The 22,549-nt window shown below is 47.8% G+C and overlaps 1 pseudogene; it reads right to left on the bottom strand.

Moving 5' to 3' along the window:
* The window catches only part of LOC101688710, a 45,013-nt pseudogene extending 40,147 nt beyond the window's left edge, over positions 1-4,866 (bottom strand).
* Between the last annotated feature and the right edge of the window lie 17,683 nt (positions 4,867-22,549).

Genomic DNA, 22,549 nt, shown 5'->3' on the forward strand with positions numbered 1-22,549 from the left:
ACGACCCCAAATGTGCACCATCATACACGTCTGTACTAAAGGCATGTGGTCCACGCTACCCGAGAAACTGCTTCAAGCCAATTCACTCAGAAACGGTAAGAAGAAATGGACAATTACTAACGGACAATAACCAAAACTCACTCAGTTTGAAGAACTCACTGAAGACAGGGAGTTTGGGACTAAAAATCTAGGCTCAACACAACAAACAGTGCGACGAATGCAGACGTGTTAAAGGGAGGTGGAGGGTCAGTAACGTGTCCTCCAGCTGAGCAGCCCCTCCACGACTGAAAGCTGAAGCCGGCCCCCATCGTGCCGACAGAGCTGTGGGGTAACTTACCAATGGGGAGTTGAGGTAGGCAGGCAGGTAGAGCAGTGAGCATGAAGCCGCTCTGCGCCCAGTCCAGGCGAGCCTTGCCCTGGCTCTTCGGTAGCACAGGGCATGGGGGCACAGTCACAGGGTAATCATCTAAACTGGGGTCTTCTGCAGGCCAGTGATCCTGACCAGTTACCTACGGTGTCTTCTTTAGGGAAGATCGGAACAAGCCTCCCCCCTTCTGGTCAGGGCATACGTTAACCTCCACGGGGCCCAGACCACAGAGCCCTGGCGAGGTCACTGCATGGGCATGAAACTGGAGGGCCAGAGACGGAGTCAGTGTTGTCAGCATGCCTACCACACAATGACTAAGAGAAGGGCAAGGCCGATTATATCTGATACCTGAACTGGACCAGCAACAGGAAGGGAAAAGAAGAAACAAAACTCATATTTCAACATGCAGGTCAAGAATCCCAAACATTAACAAAACAAACCAGCAACGTATAAAAACTAATCAAACAGCCTTATTCCAGGTATTTAAGAATTATTTATGAATAGGAAGACCTACCAGTGGCCTCTGGTAAAATGAACAAAACCTGTGGTCCCTTCTAATGGAATATAAGATGCCTCCAAGGTCTAACTATCTGATGCTACTATGACCAGGATGCAGGGAGGGACAACTCCTGGCAAACGGACAGGTTGTATATGAGAAGTCAGAGACCAGAAAGAAAGCTGCACGTGAGCCAGCAGTGAGCAGCTCAGCCGCTGCTCCTGGAAAATGACCCCCTCTCATCCCGTAGAACAGTTCCCTGTGAGCATGAGGGCAGCTGGAAATCTGGTAAGCAGCAGCCACTCGCTCAGATCCCCTTCCTACTCTGCAGAAAGACAGCAGAACTTCCTCCCTGGAAAAGCCCAAGTATAACTTTAAGTCCTACAGACAGCTGCGGGATGGCACTGTGCTGAAAACAGGAATCAAGTACAAACCCACATGATGAAAAATGGGACGCCGAGCCCTCCTCCTGGAAACAAAGAAGGAAACCTGCATAATCTCAAATCAGGGAAGGATTGTAAAACCAATAAAAAAGCACAAGCAACAAAAGAACAAAAAAGAACTCTAGACTTCATAAAAATTAGAAACATTTGTGCTTCAAAGCACACTGTCAGAGAAGCGACAAACCCACAGAATGGGGGAAAATATCTGCATGTTGTATTTTTGATAAGGGACTGGTATCCAAAATATACAAAGTGTTCTTATAACTCAATGATAAAAAGACAAATAACCCAATTAGAAAATGGGCAAATGACTTAAGTAGGTTATTCTCCAGAAAAGACGTATAAATGGCATGAAAAGATGCTCAGCGTCATTAATCATTGGGAAATCCCAACCATGGAGGGTTCCACTCCCCACCTAGCAGGATGGTCACAATGAAAGACAGCGTTGGCCAAGACAGGGAGAAATGACAACTCTCATGCATTGCTGGTGAGAATGGAAAATGATTCAGCCACTTTGGAAAACAGACTGGTGGGTCCTCAAAGTAAGTTCCCACAAACTTCAACAATTTCATTCTTAGGTGTATATTCAGGAGAAATAAAAATATATGTCCGTAGAGGAAATGTGTACATGGAGGCGCCAGGGTGGCTCAGTCAGTTAACTGTCTGCTTTTGGTTCAGGTCTTGATCCCGGGGTCCTGGGACTAAGTGCCTGCAGCTGAGCTTCCTGCTCAGTGTGGAGTTGCTTCTCTGCCTCCCTCTGCCCCTCCCCTGCTTGTGCATGCACACTCTCTCTCTAATAAAATCTTAAAAAAAAAGTGAAATTAAAAAAAAAGTGCACAAATATTCAGGGGAGTTTATGCACACATATAATTTTTCTCCTTTCATATACTATGGTGGAAACAACCCTTAATGCCCATCAACTGAATAATGTACAAAGTATGATATATTCAGAGTGAAATACTGTATTATTCAGACACAAACCTGACACAAGCTACTATGACATGGACAAACCTTGGAAATGTGATGCTAAATGAAAGAAATCAGACACAAAGAGCCACATACTGCATGATTCCTTTAAAGTCCAAAACAGGCCAACACACAGAATAAGTAGATTAGTACATGTCACGGGAAAGTAGATGGGAAACGGGGGGCATGGGGGGTGAGTGTGTGTGGGTGTGCAATTTCTTTCTGGGGTGATAAAAATATTCTGTGGGTGCCTGGGTGGCTCAGTGGGTTAAGCCTCTGCCTTCGGCTCAGTTCATGATCTCAAGGTCCTGGGATGGAGCCCCACATCGGGCTCTCTGCTCAGCGGGGAGCCTACTTCCTCCTCTCTCTCTGCCTGCCTCTCTGCCTACTTGTAATCTCTGTCTGTCAAATAAATAAATAAAATCTTAAAAAAAAATAATTCTGAAATGAGACGGGCAATGGTTGCACAAGTCTGTGAACATACTAAAACTCACTCAATTGTGGTGAAATAAAAGACTGAATTTCATAGTCTGAGGATTATGTCAGTAAGGCTATTATTGAAAGAAAAAAACTCTCCAAGTTAAGTAAATTCACTTACTCTTGGGTTAACCCAGTACTGAATGAACAGCACTAGTGCGTTCACTGAAAAGTAGCTACATTTTTTTTCTACAGATTTTATTTATTTATTTGACAGACAGAGATCACAAATAGGGAGAGAAGCAGGCAGAGAGAGAGGGGGAAGAAGGCTCTCCGCTGAGCAGAGAGACCAATATGGGACTCGATCCCAGGACCCTGAGATCATGACCTGAGCCGAAGGCAGAGGCTTTAACCCACTGAGCCACCCAGGCGCCCCAAGACAATCAGTCTTTATGAAGAAAATTACACAGCTTTACTGTAGGACATGAAAGACCAGAGTGATAAACCAGGCATACGATAGTTTTCCCACGAAAACATGGACATGAAAGACCAGAGTGATACACCAGGCATACGATAGTTTTCCACATCAGCACACTGCTGGTCACAACCCGACCTCATTTGTTGGTCAAATGTGTAAGTCAAACAAGCTCACACTGAGGAACAGAACTGCAAAGAGCCAAGCAATTCGGAAGGACAAGGAGGCGAAGGGCTTGCTCTAGTCAAGGCCTATTCTTATACTGTGCTATTTATGTGAAGTTCTGGCACCAGGAGAGACAGACACGCTGGCAGAGGAGAAACAAAGCCAAAAACAGAGCTGTCAGAAGGGCAGGCACTATACAGAAAAAGGGAAACTTCTACTCAGTAGGTAAACAATGGACAAGTCAATGCAAGCTGGGACAGCTGACCACCGTACTGACACAGGCACATTTGACCTCGGGGGGCAGGGAAGGACTTTTTAACCATGGCACTGATGATGAGTAAGTCCGAGTTCAGAATGCATAAAAATTCTGGATGACCACAGCAACGCACAGAGTGAAGAATGCAAACCTCCCTTCCATCAGCGCAGGAGTTGAAGGACACACTCAGAGAAATCCGCTGCATCACATTTTTAGACAAAATACTCAATAATTTCATGGCGTCAAGGATACGTGTTAAAAGTATAAATAGAGGAACACCTGGCTGGCTCAGTTGGTCAGGTGTCCGACTCTTGACTTTGGCTCCTGATCGCCGGGTCTTGAGTTCAAGTCCTACATTACACTGTGTGCTCAGCGTGGAACCCGTTGAAGGTTCTCTGTCTCCCTCTGTCCCTCTCTGTTCTTGGGCACGCTCTCTCTCTCCCTCTCTAAACTAAAGAAATGAAATCTTTTTTTAAAAGGTTTAAATGTTAAGTGAAAGACATCCACCAACTTCATGAAAATGGTTGTTCTTTGCGGGTGAGAAGAGTAAGTGGTAGATGGGAAGGTGTTTCTTAGCTATAACCGGAATGTTTTATTTCTTTCTTAAGGTAGATTTGAAATAAAGATAGCAATATGTTAATGCCTATTTATCCTGCATGGTGGCTTTACACGGGTCAGATATTTCCTACAAACTTAAAATACTTCTTAATTTAAGAAAGCATACATGGTAAAGTAAAGACAAACAACAGAAGAACTAAACACAAAGACAGATCAGACCTTGCAACAAGCGGGGAGAGAGGCAGCACAAGGAAGGTTAAGTTTCAGAACTCGAACTGTCAAAGTCAAATGCTGCTGTCTATAGCTACCTCACTAAGCAGAAGTGTGAGCACACTATTCATATCTGGTTATGAAGGTAACCTACAACAGATCTAAAATCAGAAACAATGAAGCTGAGAAAAAGCAGGAGCACTGCTTTTCATTTTAAGTCTGTCTCACTATTTGAAGTATTACCAGGAGCATGTATAATTTCACAAAACAAGGTTTTTGGTTTTTGTTTTTTTAATGGAAGAAAGGGGCAAACTGCAATGCCCAAACTAGAGACCATAAAACTGTCCGTACATCCTTAACAGAGTCATATATTGGGCATTAAAACAGTTTCTGAGCTTCCGGAGATTTCTCACTGTTTGATTTCTGCTAGAAATACTACATAAGACTCTGTATGCTTTGGCAAGTATACCTACAGGAGAGCAAATACACATACTTCGAGAAGAAAACCACTTTACCCTGAAACGACGTTGTAGTTGAGAGCAGGATGGTCTTTCGAGATGGGAGGAACAAGAGGTTCTGGCTGCCACTCTTCAATCAATTTTTCCTTTTCCTACGGGAGAGAAGGAAACAAAATACAGCAGGGTGCTGGTCACTGTTTTGTTCCCACACTTCTGTTAAAAGCAACCAGTAAGTTCTTTATCTGTTCCTGAACAGCAGCCCGCGAGGCCATGTCACGCACACTGCCCACCTGTGACCTGGGGCCAGATGTCAGAAGCATCTCAGGATCCCCTTGTATTCAAGAGACTGCAGATCTGTAAAACCGAAGGACACTGCATCTATGTTGCCAGAAATAAGGCTTTAAAAACAGGTTTTTTTCTTCCACAGGTTTTAGGGTAAGATGTCCACGATTACTAAATCTTGCTAAGTTCAGCTTTCAGAGGATGACTCTGAAGTTATGTCTAATCATTCTCTTAAAAAATATATGTATGTGTGGACTGCCAGCTTTATAAACAAAAATTCAAAATACCAGGAATGATGAACCGCTTACAAAGCCGAGCTAGAAACCAGCCACCTGATCATTCATAAGGAGTTCTGAAATGTCAAGAGAAAAAGCTGAGACAGGACCTCTGCCCCGGATGGCCCAATCTTACTGCAATGCTATCCAGAGTGTTCCACGACATGCTAATCTCACAAGGCAGTCAGAACAAAATGGTGGAGAAGAATCTGTGGCCAAGGTGAGGGCATCTCTCCAAACAGAGGTTCAACTATCCACTAGCCCAGTAAAGGCTACATGAAATCATGTGATAAGACATGCCCTACTCTGCATTAAGCAGATTTCCCAAATATATTTGCCCTAAGAACCATATGCTTCATGTCCTTTGGGGGACACTGCCTGACTGTCCTACAAGGAATATGAACGATCAGGACGGCAGCAGCCAGTCAGCACAGCACGGGAAGTGATCACCACGCTGCTGCCTTAATTCTGCCCCATCTCCATGTTGCACCCAGTGCTGCCTTGTGAACCAGAGGTGTAGAAATTTTCATGGAAAAACCTTTCTCACAGTCATGGGTCTCTCTGAACATCCTGGCCCAATGATACAGGGGCTGGACAGGGAAAGGGCCCAAGGGACGGAAACCACGGTGTGGTCAGAACTGTTCTTCCCTCCTGCACTGGAGTGCCATTCCTAGGTGCTCCCACTGAAGTGAGAGGACAAGCTTCTTTTCCACAAGCCTCCCCAACCCTCAGATGAACGGGACGCCACGTGGGCAGCGCCACAGTCCCCTAGACACTTCTGCTTCCTAAGGTTTGCCTGGCTTGGGCTTGGGCTGGGTCCCTTACCACAGAGAAATTCAGTTTGGGGTGGGGAAGTGGGAGGATTGTTTCCTACTCGTAATTTCCTTCTTGAAGAACCCAGGGAAAATTTCGTTTAGGTTTCAGAACCAGTGGTGTTCTTCCTGAGCAGCTCACATCACTCTGCACATAGATCATTGAAATCCTGTCACTGCCCAGGCTTTCCTCCTATCATCTGTCCCTAACTCTGCTGCTTCCCTAACACGGTGCTGCGTTCTGTGGCAGGGTGCCCCTCTGGGTGGCTACTTTACCCCTGGCTTCTCCACGTTCTGCTTCCCTGATATTTCCTTTCCCTTGATTGTTTACATGACAGAAAATATTTTAACATATATAGATGAGCCACCACAAGTACTTTTTGGAAGGGTGTACCAACTGCAATCATACAGTGAGTAATAAAAGATTTAATTTCTTACCTTGACTATAAGATCAGATCGTTCTTGTAATCTGTACGTTTTAGAGAACAGAAGTCTGATTATCCAGAGAATTAGAATGCCTTCCAAAATAAGGTGGTAAGCAGGAGCCTAAGAATGAATCAAGAACCGAAAAAGAAATGAAGTAAACACTTATAAAATCTGCACATAAATTGTGAATTGTGATGCACTCATATATTGCCTCCCATTACCTTAAACCTATTGCTTCTAAAGATTTATTTTCAAAAATCCTTTTATTTCTACTAATTCCTCTCACCATTTCTAAGTCAGCAATTTCTCCTTCACAAAAAAATCTGATAGCACAGCTTTAAAGCCTCCATAGGAAAGAAATTTAATTCTTAAAATAAAATTGGATGTAGAAGCCCAAGACGTGGAACAATATCAACTATCAGATCAGTTGGATAATGTATGTTTCTACTGGTGGGAAAGGACAGCAACCAATACATCACAGCTTTGCTAGCCTTCTTCCACCCCAGTGAACCATGGATGAGTTAGGAGAATTATCTGAAATTCAGTTTCCACAATTCTTGGTGTTTTGCACATCTTACTCTATTTTCCATATCCCTGATAAGGCTCTTTAAATCCTTCTTGGAGGGCGCCTGGGTGGCTCAGTAGGTTAAGCCTCTGCCTTCAGCTCAGGTCATGATCCCGGGGTTCTGGGATCGAGTCCGGGATCGGGCTCTCTGCTCACCAGGGGGGCCTGCTTCCTCCTCTCTTTCTACCTGCCTCTCTGCCTACTTGTGATCTCTGTCTGTCAAATAAATAAATAAAATCTTAAAAAAAAATAAAACAAATCCTTCTTGGAACACAGCTGAGAGAAAAAGACTTTATAAATGCCTAAAGGAATGGCAGAGTTTTTTTCTTACAGCAGTTCCCTAAAAGTACACAGTGTGTTCCATGTCAACAGGCATAGACACCTCACTGAAATTATCCATGCCAGGTCTTCTTTCCACTGTACATTTCTAAGATAAAGGCTGGGCTGACCTCTGTCTTTTGTACAACTAGACACACTAAGTGCATGTTGAAGATTCACACAGTGACTAAACCCCAGTCAGCTATAGAGTGATTTACTCCAATAAGCTGTCAGGGAAAGCCATTTAAAAGAGGTATTTAGAAATGTAAATACAAGTTATGTGCAAACATTAGACAAAAAGAAAGTGAAGATGATTCACCGCAGTTAAAAACAAAAACCCAGAATGTGGAGACAGGAAAACTGCAGACAAACTGATAGGTTAACTTTTATTTTTTTTTCTTTTTCAGTTAAAAAGTTTTATTATGGAACATTTCAAACATATGATAGATTAACTTTTAAGTCGATATACAATTTTCTAACTACACACATATGTTACATCCACACACTATTATTTCTCTTTTGGGTGTAGGACCCCTCAAATTCCATACACTAACTGTAACAAAACTGGGAGCAAGAATGGAAATCTCTGTTTAAGATTTTAAAATATACTGATTTCCCTTGAATACAATTCATTTAAGAATAAGTACTCCAGTCTACATATTCTTTTGGTTTTCTTAGAACATATGGGTGGCTCAGTCACTTGGGCGTCTCCTTTTGGCTCGGGGTCATGATCCCAGGGTCCCAGGATCGGGTCCTGTGTGTGTGTGTTGGGGGGGGGGGTCCTTGCCCAGTGGGGAGCCTGCTTCTCCCTCTGATGCTCCCCCCTGCTTGTGCTTGCTCTCTCACAAGTAAATAAAATCTTCAAGAAAAAAAAAAAATTCTTTTGGTTTTTCTCAGCACTTGTACTCTAGTAGGCAAGCAACTCGCTCTACAAAGAAACTGTAAGAAAAACGGAAATACCGATTGTCTACTGGATTAATCAAAATCACAAATGCGGCTTCTTTTCCTGGTAATGTTCCATCCAAGAGAATGCCTCACTCCTGATCAATTGTGCAGTCCTCACAAAGGAAGCAGCAGCACAGAACAGGAAATTGTTCATTTTTTAAAAACTTTTTTAAAACGTCCACGAGAGTGGCTTTTCTTTTCTTTTCTTTTTTTTTTAAGATTTTCTTTTATTTATTTATCAGAGAGAGAGGGCGAGAGAGCAAGCACAGGCAGACAGAATGGCAGACAGAGGCAGAGGGAGAAGCAGGCTCCCTGCTGAGCAAGGAGCCCGATGCGGGACTCGATCCCAGGCCGCCGAGATCATGACCTGAGCCAAAGGCAGCTGCTCAACCAACTGAGCCACCCAGGCGTCCCATGACAAGGGATTTTATCTCTGTTACTATAATGCGGATCGTACTGGCCATCGCGTACATCACATCTGTTCTGTCAACAGTTTTTCAATAGTTCTGAGAAGTCTCGCAGGGAAGACAGCTGTCTCCCCTGCCAGCAAGCAGCTACTTCAGCTTTTACAGACCTGTCCGAGGAAACCCGGGATTCCAGGCACTGGCACGGGAATTCCCGCCTTTCGTTCCCGGCGCCCTCCCCCGCAGCACAGCCACCCGGCGCACGAGGCTGTGTAAACACAATCCCAAGTTAGAGGCCCTTCACTTCTAGACACACTAGATCCTTCACTTCTAGACACTTCTAGCCGCGTGGCTGGCGGGCGGCCACCGCACCGACCCCGCGGGGACAGAACGTGTGGAAAGTCCTCCCGGCCCGGGCGGCGGAGCTCCGCGGACGCTGGTGGGGCGAACGCTCGCTCTCAGACAGCGGTTCTGCTGCCGAGCCGCCCGACGCACCTGAAGCGGCCGGCCGTTCGGGAACGCGAGCGCTCCGCGTCCAGAACACGCAGGAAGGGCACGTTTACCGGACAGAAAGTGGACACACGGGGGAGAACGGCGACGACTTCATATTGCCCTCCCCTCGGCTTCCCGGACACCTCGCGCTGACAGGAGCAAACTCCCGCACTCGGTTCCATCCTCCCCTCTGCTCCGCCTCCCGAGCACCCCAGTTGCCTGAGGCCGACGGACCGAGCTCTCCCACCACAGTTTCGCCACCCCGATTCGCCACCCGTCCCCGCTCGGGAGCGTCAAGAGCACCCTCGCCTCTGCACCCCCCTCCTGTTTCCCTCCCAGCGCCGAAGGAGACCCTCGGTTCTCGCTCCGCCCGAGTCTCCCCGCGAGCCCCTTCAGCCGGAAACGCCGGGGTCGGGGCGCGACGCAACCAGCCTCACCCAGGACCCGTCGCACCCCGCAAGGCCCGGTGTGGTCGCGAGCCGCTCGAGCGCTCAAGCTCACCTTGTAAAGCGCCTGCACCATCTCCACCAGAACCCAATACTCCGCAGCGGTCGCCATGGTCAGCCACTGGCGCTCTCTTCAGGAAGGCGGGTCGCAGCTACGTCATGCGGCCCGCCGCGCAGTGACGTAAGGCCTGGAGCGGGGCTGGCGAGCGGGGGGCACCACCTCCCGGCGCCTGCGCGCTGGAGGAAAGCGAGCGGCTTGGTTCGCAGAGGCGGTGGCTGTCGGCCTTGGGGTCTTCCCGGCATCCGGGAGAAGCGGGAGCAGATATTCTGAGGCCGTGCGGTCGCAGGACCGGTTCCGGGCCCCCGGGAGGGAGGCTAACAGTAAATGCCTGCCCTGCACTCGCAGGCCTGCTCTTCCCTTCTCCATGACAGAAGGAACCCACGAAGGCACTTTCCTAAGTAAAAATTACAGAAATGCCCAAAAACAGCGGCCTCTCCTGTAGCACTTGCAGGTTTCTGCTCGGACCAACGCTGGCGGGGCAAGGTTCTCCAGCAGTGCGGCATGCGGCTTACGCCACCTCCGCGGGCTCCTGCTGACGCGGTGCAGCTTCTGGAACTTTCTTGGGCTAGTGCGTACACGGTGCGCGGGCGCTGGCAGCCGATGCTTCAAGCCAGCGGGCCGGAGTCTGCGGCCGCACGTGTCCGTGATTGCCCCGCAGCCTTCTTGCTCCGGCCCCTCAGCCGCGCGTGTCTTATCCTGGGCAGCCCCTGCCTGGGAGCGCCGCGTCCCACATGCGTTCCGTTCAGGTTCACGGACTCGACCACGCACGCACCTGGCTGTCCGCCGCGGCCCCTCGGACCGCAGACGCGTGTGGGGCTCCTGCCCTCACACTGACCTCCGCAGCCACACACGGCGCTCCTGGGCCAGTAGGGCTGGCGGCCCCGGGGCGTTGCGGCCCTTCACACCGCGGGAATCGCAGCCAGGCTCTGGCTCACCAACGGGGATACTCCATCTTTCTGGAACTTTCCCCAGCTTGGTGGTGTTTAAAGGACATCTCGCTGACTTCTTGTCTTGATGCTTCTGGTTGTACGTGACATTTAACGACTTCTCTTGGCATGTGAAGCACTTGCAGGAATCACCAATTTGCATTCTTTGCCCATTTTTCTTTTGGTGACTTTCATCTTCTTACGGATTTACAGGAGCTCTTTCTACATGCTGGGTATCTCATATTTTCCCGTTTCATAGATGACATTTTTGCCTGGTTTCTTTCTGGCTGTTTACATTGTCTCTGTCACACCTACCTTTTGGACTTCATGTCACGGGTCACACTTTCCCTGACTGCCTCTGGATTCAGATCCTGCTTGCGAAGGGCATCTCCGCGGGATCTGTGCTATCCTCCCGAGCTTGAGTCAGCCTGTTGCTGTGCACACTTAGCTCTTTAACTACTCTGTTACATGTCCTTTCCTGGCTCTGCGGAGGTATTTGAGTGGACCCTTCAGTGTCCTGCTTAGATCTTCAGCAAAACGTTGTCCAGCCATATCCTGGGCCCTCTCTCTCTCTCTGTCTGTCGAGGCTACTCCCTCAACAATGAAACTACTCATTTTTCATCCCTTGCCATATGGATAAGCCAAGATTCTCCTGAGTCATCAGGCTGATTTTGGTTTTGCTTAACCATACCTGCTTCACCTTAACCTCTTTCTTCTCCCATTTCAATACAATAAGCAGGAAGGGACCTGCCTTACCTTACATGCTTTGCTTAGAAATTTCAGCTGATTATTCAAGTTCATCACCGACAGGTTCTACTTTCCCTAGGACTGCGGGACACAATTCAGCCAAGTTGTTTGCCGGCACAGCGCAAGCATCACCTTACCTCCAGTCCCCAATAACACGTCCCTCATCTCCTTCGGAGCCCTCAACACACGTCTGTTACATCCGTATTGAATAACATGCTGTTTATGACGAGCTGTGCATTCTGAGAGGACAACCTCCTCTCCCATGCTCTTCATTTCCTTCTGAGCCCTCACCTGGCTGCATTTAAAGTACATATTTTTACTAACAGTCTCTTCAGAAAGTCTAGGTTTTATCTCTCATGAAGCTCAAAATTCTCCCAACTTCCACCCAATCACCTAATTCAAAAGCCGCTTCCACAGTGGGGGGCATTTGGTACAGCAGCACTCAGCTTCCCAAGACCAAAATCTGTAGGCATTTCCTAGGGTGGCCGTAACAAATTATCGTACATTGGGTTGCTTAAAACAAGAGAATTTAGTCTCTTAGAATTCTGCAAGTCAGAAGTTCAAAATCCAGAGGTCCGCAGGGCTGCATTCCCTCTGAAGACTCCAGGAGAGAGGCATCCCTTGCTCTAGTTCTAGTTCTGATGGCTCCATGGGTCCCTTGGCTTGGGGCTCCATCGTTCCTGTCTCTGCCTTCACCTTCACAGGGTCTTCTCCTCTTTCTCTAAGTGTCTCTCCTCTGTGTTTCCTATAAGGACACTTATCATCAGATTTAGGCCCCTGAAGATAGTCCAGGATGATCTAATCTTGGGATCCTAAATTACATGACAACCTTCCTCTCTTCATGATTTGACCACTTAACTAATATTGCATAATATTATATAGTTATTGTATAACACTATGTAGAATATTGTATAATATATCACATAGCCAATATTATATACATATATACAATATAGGTTGTACATACCACAACACGAGTGCCTAACATTCAAACTCAGATTGCAGAAGCATCCATTTCAAAAGTCATCCATCCCGAATAATCATACCTCCAGCTGCATCACACAGAAACTAGCCACACAAGCAGAAATTAGGCTGTCCTCATGGGTTAGGGTTAGGGCTTCTCAGAAAGCCCTGGAGACACCTGACCACTTGGGTGACACCCCCTTCTCCCTCTCCACACCCACATTCCCTAATATTTGCAAACTCTATATCTGATGAGAGCTTAATATCCAGAATACATGAAGAACAGCAACCAGTAACAAAACCAAAACAACCCAAGTAAATAATGGGCAAAGGACTGGAACAGACATTTTTCAAAACAAATAATGCAAATAGTCACTAAGCACATGAAAGGGTGATTAATGCTCCTGAATCATACACTTAAAAGTGGTTAAAGAAGTAAGTTCTGTCAGGTGTTTTACCACAGTAAAAAGCAAAAACAAAACCCCTACTATTTCTTTATATGAATATATTTATCTTTATGTAAATTAACTTTTTTTTTTCAAAATTTCCAACTTTTGTCCTTTTGTGCTTCATCGTGGTAAAATTTCTATTGTCAGCATTTCAGCCCACTAATTCTATCTTGTATCCATGCAGCCTGTCGGATCAGTGGTTTCAACTTGAGTTTCAGTGATCATTTCTAGGAATGTTAATTAGAATTCATGTCATGCATTCATCAACAGGGATTTCCTGAGCACTTCCTTCAGCACTGGAGTCACAGGACCCCGGACAGGTGATGTCCCAACCTCCTGGAGGTTACAGGGTCATGGGAAGACGGACCCTAAATGTATACAACTAAAGATGTGGCTTAAGGTCATGAAATGCTATGTGGGAAAGGACAGTATGGATGGAGATAAGGAATTGTAGAGAGTGGACAGGACAGACCTCTCCAAAGACATACCATTTGGACAGAACACTAAAGCGAGGGAAGGAGACCCATGAGTGTTTTGTGAGGGAGTGATGCAGGCAGAGGGAAATAATGGGGGAATGCTCAGAAGGTTCACAAAGCCCCAGAGTGTGGCTGGCGTGGGATGAGCATGGCTCTAGCTCAGGCCCCCGCAGCAGGGGTGGGTGAGGTGGGGGGGGTTCTCATGCCCGACACAGTTTGAAGGTGGAGCTGATAGGATTTGCTGTTGTGAGGTGGGAGAGAAAGGGGATCACAGATGCCCCAATGTCGCTCTCGCCAGCAAGAACGACCAGGAGACCTCAGCGAAGCAAACCTTATTTCTGGGTAGCTGTTGGGATCTCCCTTTTCACCGCCCGCGCATGTGATATATACCAAAGTTGTACAACCAATCACTTGCAGCCACATAGATACAAGAGGCATTTTGGACTACTTCCTTAATCCTCAGTTCCACCTACTGGCTCGCATCCAGCCGCCATCTTAATGGCGTGTTTACTTTCGGGCATCGACATCCCCAAGATTTCCCACCTGAACTACACTGTGTGACTAGTGTCCCTGCTTCTAAGAAGGGGAAGATGGGAGGAGAGCAGCTTTGGGGGTGGGCACTGGACCCCCATGTGGATGCGTGCCAGGGGCAGGTGGGTGTTCGGTTCTGCAGCCAGAGGAGAGGTCGGGAATCGAATGGTACAGGCTGATGGTCTAGTGGCTGGAAGAGATTCTGAAGCTCCAGGGAATGAGTGCAAACACGGGAGAGAAGAGGCAAGGGCTTCTGCCTTAGGGTGCCCCTGATCTACTGAGGTGGGCTTTCTCAAGACACTGCTGCCAAATGAGAGCAGACAAGCAAGAAGTCAGTGTGGGACAGCTCATTCAGAAAAGAAGGGGAGGAGATCGCCCCCAGCAGCCGGGGGCAGGCCTCCCCACCACTTGACCATGTCAAACTGGATGAAAGGGAAAGGACTTGGGCAGGTCTGTCATGCAGCAAATTGAGGGGGAAAAGGCAATTATGCTTGCCCAGAAGAAAAACGTTACAGAAATCAATCACTGTTTGGTTTAGCAATGAACCACATTTAAAGTCATGTAGTCAGGAAAACATGCAGAATGACCTTTAAAAAAATGGGTCCAAACGACATTGAGAAGATGGGAGCTGGTGCAGTGTGTGCACGGAGTGAGGCGAGACCCCAGGATCCTGGCCTTTGGCAGTGGGGCGTGGCGGGTGATAGTGAACTGAAAGCGTTACAGATGGCAGGTAGCATGCTGATGAAACCTGGGAGGTCTGCGCAAGAAGTAACTAGAAAAAACGGTTGGCTTTTGGATTGGGAATCTAGGGTGGGGAAGGGGGGACCAGGACTGATATTTTTGGTTATAAACTTTTTGCTTTTAGTTGAGTTCTTAAGCTATAATATCTGTACTACTTGGGGAAAATCAAAATTAAACCAAAGTGTATTTTTCATTGTCCTTTATAATTCCTCACCTAACCTGGTTCGTGCTGTGTGTCAGTCACTGTTACTATTGATTTATGTGTAGGAACTAGTGAATTACCTTGGAGAGATTTCAGTTTAGATCTACAATCAAAAAGATTTGTTGGCATAATAAAATTAACTAAAATCCCTTAATCCTCCCATAACCCAACAACATGTCAGACATGTAGTTTTGTATAAGCTTCTATTTATTTATCTGAGAGAGAGCAAAATGAGAGGCAGAGGGAGGCACAGACACACCGCTGAGCAGGGTTCCTGATGCAGGACTCCATCCCAGGACCCTGGGATCATAACCTGAGCCCAAGGCAGATGCCCAGCTGAGCCCCCCAAACGCTCCTGCATACACACTCTTGAGTCCATTCCTGCAACTCTTCCTTCAGATAGTTTCTTAAGGGCTTTCAAATCATTACTGCTGTATCGTGGCTCTAAGTCAAATCATGCAGACTGCTAAGTTTACAGACCACTTGTAATCCATCCCTCTGTTCATTTCTCCCTCTTTGCCTCAGGTCCCCACTTCCACTCCCATCCCTTAACCTTCTGGATACCTGCTTTCATGTCTTTAAGTATATTTTCAGCCTTGCACAATTTTTTTTAAAGATTTTATTTATTTATTTGACAGAGAGAAATTACAAGTACACTGAGAGGCAGGCAGAGAGAGAGAGAGAGAAGGAAGCAGGCTCCCTGCTGAGCAGAGAGCCCGATGCGGGACTCGATCCCAGGACCCTGAGATCATGACCTGAGCTGAAGGCAGCGGCTTAACCCACTGAGCCACCCAGGCGCCCCAGCCTTGCACAATTTATGCAGTGATGCTCTTCATTCAAATAATTTGTGAACAATTTTTAAAGTGTGGTTCAGGTTGTCCCTGGACAGCTCCGGTTCTGTGGATCAACAAAGCCACTGGAGATCGGTTCTTCTGAGAACTTTGCTCCATCACCCACAATATTCCCTTCTTTTAAGTCCAACAGCAAGATCATCTGAAGAAAACTACTCGACTCCTTACTGGGCATAAGACCTCAATCAATGGTAATCAGTTCTGAATGATCCCATGTTCATGTCTGTGTGAAGAGAGATGGGTTTCCTGGTATTTTTTCTTAACAGCAAGGAACCAGCTTTCTTGGGATCCTGAGAGCTCTGCCCAAGTCTTCCTGGCCCACAGTGACTTAAGTCTGCCCATTCCTGACTCAGTCAGTGTAGAGCAGAGAAGGGATGACTCACGGCTATACAACAGAGAGACAGAATGGATATTGGGAGCTAATCATGATACTCTAAATCCAGCTTGCTTGTCCTCCATTTTATCCTTATTTGGGTTTTCCTCCAACCCAGTCAACACAGCAATCATCTGACCATGGCACCCATCACTTCAAATGCTGTGATGGTGCAGTGTCTCATCTTCAGAGATGGCCACTGCATGGAATTACACCTCCTGCTAGTCTCACCTTGAGTTTGGCTTTTCTGTCGTTTGCTTTTGACCAACAATGCTGTGTGACTTCTGAAAGTACCTCATAAAAACTTTGCTGTTTATGCCTGCACCTCTAGGAATACTCTTTTTTGGAGTACTCACTCCAGGAAACCAGCCACCATACTGTGACTGAAGACACTCAGGAGGCCAAGTGTGGGCATGACAGTGGATCGCGCTGGCTCAGATCCCGCCAGCAGCCTGCCAGTGAGCTGCCTTAGGTATCCAGCCTAGGTGAGCCTTCGGGACATCGCAGCCCCAGTTTCCCCAGACTGCAACATTCTGCAAGATGGGCAGTCAACCCACCAAACCATGAGAGAGAACAACACACAGGTGTTCATGTCATTAAGCTCTAGGATGGGCTGTGACTGGCTGTCAATGACTCCCACGAAGGTGGGTAATGACCCCGCAATACAGGGAGCCTGGGGGAGGCAGTTCCAGGATTTGATCAGTGACCCAGACTCTCTTTCCCATTGAGCCATCTGCAGCAAGGTGGCTTTGTGTTGTTACAATTGTCACCAATTCCAGATGACCTTGGTGCCATGCAGTCACAAGCAATCAGGATGAGAGAGGCAGGGCCAAAGTCCTCTTCTCTTGAGCACTGAGGTTTCATCTGGAAACTGGATTTTCCCAGGAGTTCTCTAGCATTCTTCCCTTTATACTTTATTGGGGTTAGAACTAGCCAACCAATCACAACTCATCTTCTGGGTCTATGGTCTGTCCTCACTGAGATCAAGGGGTCTCTGCCCACTGCCTCAATCAGCTGGGGTTCTCTTTTGTGGGGGGGGGGACGGGATGTGCCATAGTGTCTGCCACTCCATTAGACCAAGCCCAATCCTTAGCCAGGCCTGTGTTCTGAGCCCCATTCCCCCTGGCTGTTCCCTTCCTCCCCTCTGTGCATCTTGGCTCCTGCACCTGGGAGGTACACTCTGTCCCTGGAATGCTCTTTCTTCCAGCCAACATCTGGGATTTACATGCTTCAGATGGCAGCTCAGACACCACTTTCTCAGGGAGCTGCCCGCTGGGTTCCATGCTTTCTTTGAACTCTGCATTCCTCGGTTTCATGTAATAAAACCGAATTATGGAGGTGTGTGTGTCTGGATGAATGTCTGTCTTCATGTCTCCAAAGATGTGAGCTGTACCGTTCCCCTTGCTATGCTCACAAGTAACCACAACTCAGTGAATAGCTAGTAAATGTCTGAACAACAGGGATTCCTCTTCACCTTCTCCCACGCTGCCTTATGCAGGTGCTGTGTCAGTACTGAAGGTGTTATTAAGAAGTTGTTTTGGATCCTAAATCCTGAAAAACTTCAATGGGGTGCTCTTAAATTGTGCATATGGTGAGTTCCATTTTGCTCAGACAGGAGTTTACTTTATGCTTGGTGCACTTTGTAAGTCTCAGTTCAGGATACCACAAATAAACAATGTGTAAGGATACGGACAGAATCCTATCCATCTTTTGAGTTTTGGATAACTCTCCTTATGGATGTCCTCCTCCTACATGGACTGGCTGTGTGACCTTGTGTGAGTTGCTTAACATCTCTGTGACCCAGTTTCCTCAGTGGTTAAAGGGGAATATGCTGTTGTGAGAATTAGGCCAGGTGGCACCTGCAGAGTGCTGATAAGAGTGGCCGGGCCTGGCAGTTGCTGGTGCTCCAGCATCTAGCACAGCCGTCGGCTCTTGGCACAGAGTCGCCTAGAGCATGGGGTTCAAGGCTGGAGCCACACTCCACTTGCCCAGCTCTAGGCCCCGCCTCTAAACCTCTGTACTCTCATCTGTGTAATGGAGCATTAGTATCTACCTCGGGAAATGGGGTTAAATGAGATCCCAGGTGGCTCTAAGCACTCAGCACACGGAACTGTCCCCGCCTGTTCCCTGTGCCAGCAGGCCAGCGCACCCGAGATGGCAGGGCACAAAGGGCCTTTGAGTTCAAGTTCAGTCATTTTTCCAATGAAACTCCTTAGCACCAGAAGGAGAGGGATAGAAGGACTTGTTGAACATCTCCCAGCTGGTTAGGAGAACAGGATAACCCGACTTATGAAAGAGGAGACTCTGGGTTTTAGGAGAATATGCTTTGTTTCATTGTGTTTACCTTGTGCTCTGATGCAGTAGCCTTTTCTATTAGCAGGTCTTTCCCGAGGTCCTGCTGTGACCCAGCGAGGCACGGAGAAGCAGGAAAAAACTGGTCCCATGAGCCAGAACCCCTAACCCGTCCCTGGCCTTTGGGTACCGGGTCATGGACAGTGAGTCTTCTCTGGTCCTCTGCGGAGGAGCTGCTGTGTGATGGACAGGCCAGCTCTGGGGGCCTGAGGCAGAGGCTACCTCAGTCTGAGGCCCTGTGCGGCCCCAGGGCCAGAAGTCCCAGATCCTCAACAAATCTCTCTGTTCCCTACACCAGGCAGAATGTAAAGTCTTGGTCAAATGACTGCACTGGTTTTTAGTTGAGAGTCTTTATCAGTGACCTTTAATGTCACTATTGTGAGCCTACAGTAAGTTATTTACAAAGGGCCTCAGGGTGGTTTCAGAGAAGAATCTGGAGAATGCTCGGAGGGCCTAAGGTCTCCTGAAGGTTCACTGAGCCATGTGAGATTCCTAAGGAGCCCTGTGTGGCCTGGGAATGTGCTGGTGGAGGTACAGGGCACAGCGCTGGGCCGACAGGGGCCTCCTGGGATTCTCCTCCTCTGCATGAAGTGCTGCCTGGGGCGGGCCGCTCCTGAATCGGGCCAGACATGGGCCTGGCACCCGCCCCAACTTCCCTCCACCTCCTGAGAACTGTACCTGCTTCTCCAGGGTGGACCCTCTCTATTCTTCCAAAGGGAACAAAATGTAATTGAGATAGAATTTCCAAAACAAAACAATACGGGGAAAAAAAAAAGAAACCCAATATGGAATCTGATTTCCTAAAAAGTTAAAAATGAGAAGAGAGCACAGGGGGTTAGAGGAGTCAAATGGAACAATGAATTAGAACTGCTGGAAGTGTAAACACGAGAGAGTAGTGTGTGTGGTGAGCCAAGGGTCTGTCCTTGTGCTGGGCTATTGCAGGGAGCCCTGGGAGCGCTTCAGAGACACAGACGGTACAGTGAGCTGGAAATGATCACTGGCCTCGGGCCTAGAGCAGAGACAGTGATGTTTAAATGGGGACCCTCCTTACCCTCCAAGATGTGGGCGTCATGTCAGGGACAGCAGAGGCGAGGAGTGGCTAATGGGGATGGGGTCCAGCCCCAAGTGCCCCTGTGCTGCTGTGTGAACTCGGGCTAGTTGCCAAAGCCAAAATCCTGTGCCTGCTTTCCTCATCCATCGGGCAGTCACCTCCTGGTGTGACCATGTCCGGAAAAATCTGGTGTTTGAAATGAAAAATTTCTACCAAAAACCTTACATTTTCCTTTTATTTGGCTTCGCGTTCTACGTTATTTTCAAAACCCAGTCTGACTGCTCATTTCTGAGCACCCAGCATGCTTTATACGCGGCGCCAGGAGCTTTTTCTCAGAGCCACTCAGAACCACCTCAGCAGCCACAGCAGAGGGTCCGCGCCAGGTCCTGCAAGAGTTTCAGACGAGGAAAATGGAATTGAGCTTGCGCTGCTGGGAGCACCTCCTGGAAGAGACGTGAGCTGGACGGCTGATGGGGGCAGAGGCGGCGGAGGAAGCAAGGGAGGCAATTCGGCATGGGGAGTGAGGCTCTCAGGGAAGGAAAGAGCATGGGCCGAAGGATGGGCGCTGTCCTCCTGGCACATGCAGTCACCGTCCCTGGTGACAGGGAAGAAGAGAAGGCAGAGCTGCTCAGATCCCACCAGGAGGTCTCCGGGTGGCTATGCGGCAGCCAGGCCCATGCTGCCGACCAAGATGGGTGACTGGCAGGTTTCCTTCAGGAAGCAGCTTTGGAAACGGAGCATGGCCATCTGTCTCAAAATGACTCACGACCTGGGCGTGTGCTTGCTCTGAGCCTTGCAGGGTGCTGTGTGGAAGTGCTGAGTCACTAGATCGAACCTCTGAAACTAGCGTCACCCTGTGTTAGCTAACTGGAATGCAAACTGGCCTGATCTGTAGATCTGTTGGTGCTGTGGAGGAGCCCTGAGAAGTGGTGATGGAACCAGGGAAGCGCTGCGGGCAGCCTGAGGGGGCCTCTGAGCTCCTCGTAGCCCCTATCAGTCCCCCTCCCCATGCCCCACATTTTCTTCATTTGGAAAGCCAGCTCCTTCTCCATCTTGTACAAATGGCCTTTCAAAGGCCAGGCCCGGACCCTCTCAGATGGGAGCCTTGAAGTCAATCCTTCATCGCAAATCCAGACTGAGTTGGGTTCAATTAATGTGAAACCCGACTATGTTCTTGCAACCTCAAGCTGTCAAACAGACTGTCACAGACTGAAGGAAATTAAGAACCACTCTTTCTTCATTCCAAACATGTGTGCCAGGTGTGTGGCAATGCCATCTCGAGCCCAGAGTGCATCTTGTTTGGGTGGGAAAGGGTGAGGAGCCAAGGAGGTGGGAGTGTCCCATGCCTTCCTGGATATCTCAATGAGAATTAAGTGCAGGATTTCTGGAGTCAAACATTCTGAATCCGCAAGGAGCAGGACAAGTTTAACAACATCATGTCCTCCTCTGCTGGACTCTTCTGGGCTGGCTTTCTCAACAGCAGGTTTGCACAACAGCACTGATGATGCCCACACGGCTGCCTGTTTTAACACTCAATTCCCTGTTCAATCCTCTGATTAAATGTGGATCTGAATCCTGGAGCTGCATTTCTAGGGGCGGTAAGAGGTTTTCCCAGTCCAAACCATGCTTGTTGACACGAAAGTTCTGACAGCTTTTTAGAATCCCTGAGGAATCTGGAAGGTGGTTAGGAATGCACTGACTAACCTACCTAAAACACGTGCTCCTCACTCCTGATAGGGAAAACCAGCCAAGAAATCACCACAGAGATGACTGCTCATGTCTGTGTTGCCTGTGGTTGTGTTTTCTTTAAATTAATGAACTATTTTGGGGGAGCCGTTTTAGGTTCACCGTGAATACCGAGAAGAACGTACAGGTATTTCCCAGATGCCCCTGTGTTCCCCCACCATAAACATCTCCACCAGAGTGGTACAGTCATCACATTTGGGGAACCTACAGTGACACGTCATAGTCACCCCACATCCACAGTCCTTCTGCGGCTTCAGACCAACGTGCAGTGACAGGTTCTACCCCTGCAGAAACAGTGCCATGCAGAATAGTTTCACTGCCCTAAAAATTCTCTGAGCTCTGCCTATCGTGCCCCCGTCCCCTCCTGGCAACCACTGATCTGTTTACTGTCTCCACAGTTTTCCAGAATGTCATAGGGTTGGAATCATACAGTACGTCCTCATTTCAGACTGGCTTCCTTTGCTTGGTGATACATATGTAAGTTTCCTGTTTGTCTTTACGTAGCTTGACAGCACTTAATCTTTTTAGCACTGAATAACATTGCATTGCCTGGATGCAACAGAGCTTATCTATCCATTCACCTACTTGGTCGATTCCAAGGTTGGGTAATTATGAATAAAGCTGCTATGAACCTCCATAGGTAGGTTTTGGTGTCACAAATTTTTAAATAATTTGAGTAAATACCAAGGAGTGTGATTCTTGAGTTGTATGGTAAGAGCAGGGGTGCCTGGGTGGCTCAGTCGTTTAGTGTGTGCCTTTGGCTTGGGTCATGATCCTGGGGTCCTGGGGTGGACCAGCAGAGAGCTGGGCAGGGAGTCCGCTTCTCCCTCTGCCTGCTGCTTCCCCTGCTGTGTTCTCTCTCCCTCTCTGCCGAATAAATAAAATCCTTTAAAAAAGAATAAGAAGAATTATAGTTTTTACTTTACCTATTCCTTCTTTGATGCTCTTCTTTTCTTTATGTAGATCTGAGGTTCTGACCTATTTCATTTTCCTTCTCCCTGAAAAACTTCCTTAACGTCTCTCATGCAGCAGGGCTGCTTGCAACATGTTCCCTCCATTTCCATTTGTTTGAGAAAGTCTTTATTTCCTCCCCATTCTCATACGTGTAAGTGTCGCTATTCTGGACATTTACCTACTTGTTTTCCCAGCTTCCTGATCTGTGCTTCAGAGCCTGATGATAATCCGGGGAGTGTTTCCATCATGATGACCTCAGATTTTGCTGCTGTTCCCTTGTCTCTTCCTCCTCCTTCTGATGTCTCCATTACATGTGTGTCACAGCTCTGTGGCTGTCCTACGGTCCTTGC

The sequence above is a fragment of the Mustela putorius genome, unplaced genomic scaffold (assembly GCF_011764305.1).
Source record: "Mustela putorius furo isolate JIRA1106 unplaced genomic scaffold, ASM1176430v1.1 tig00003988_pilon_pilon_pilon, whole genome shotgun sequence".
Taxonomy (NCBI): Eukaryota; Metazoa; Chordata; class Mammalia; order Carnivora; family Mustelidae; genus Mustela; species Mustela putorius.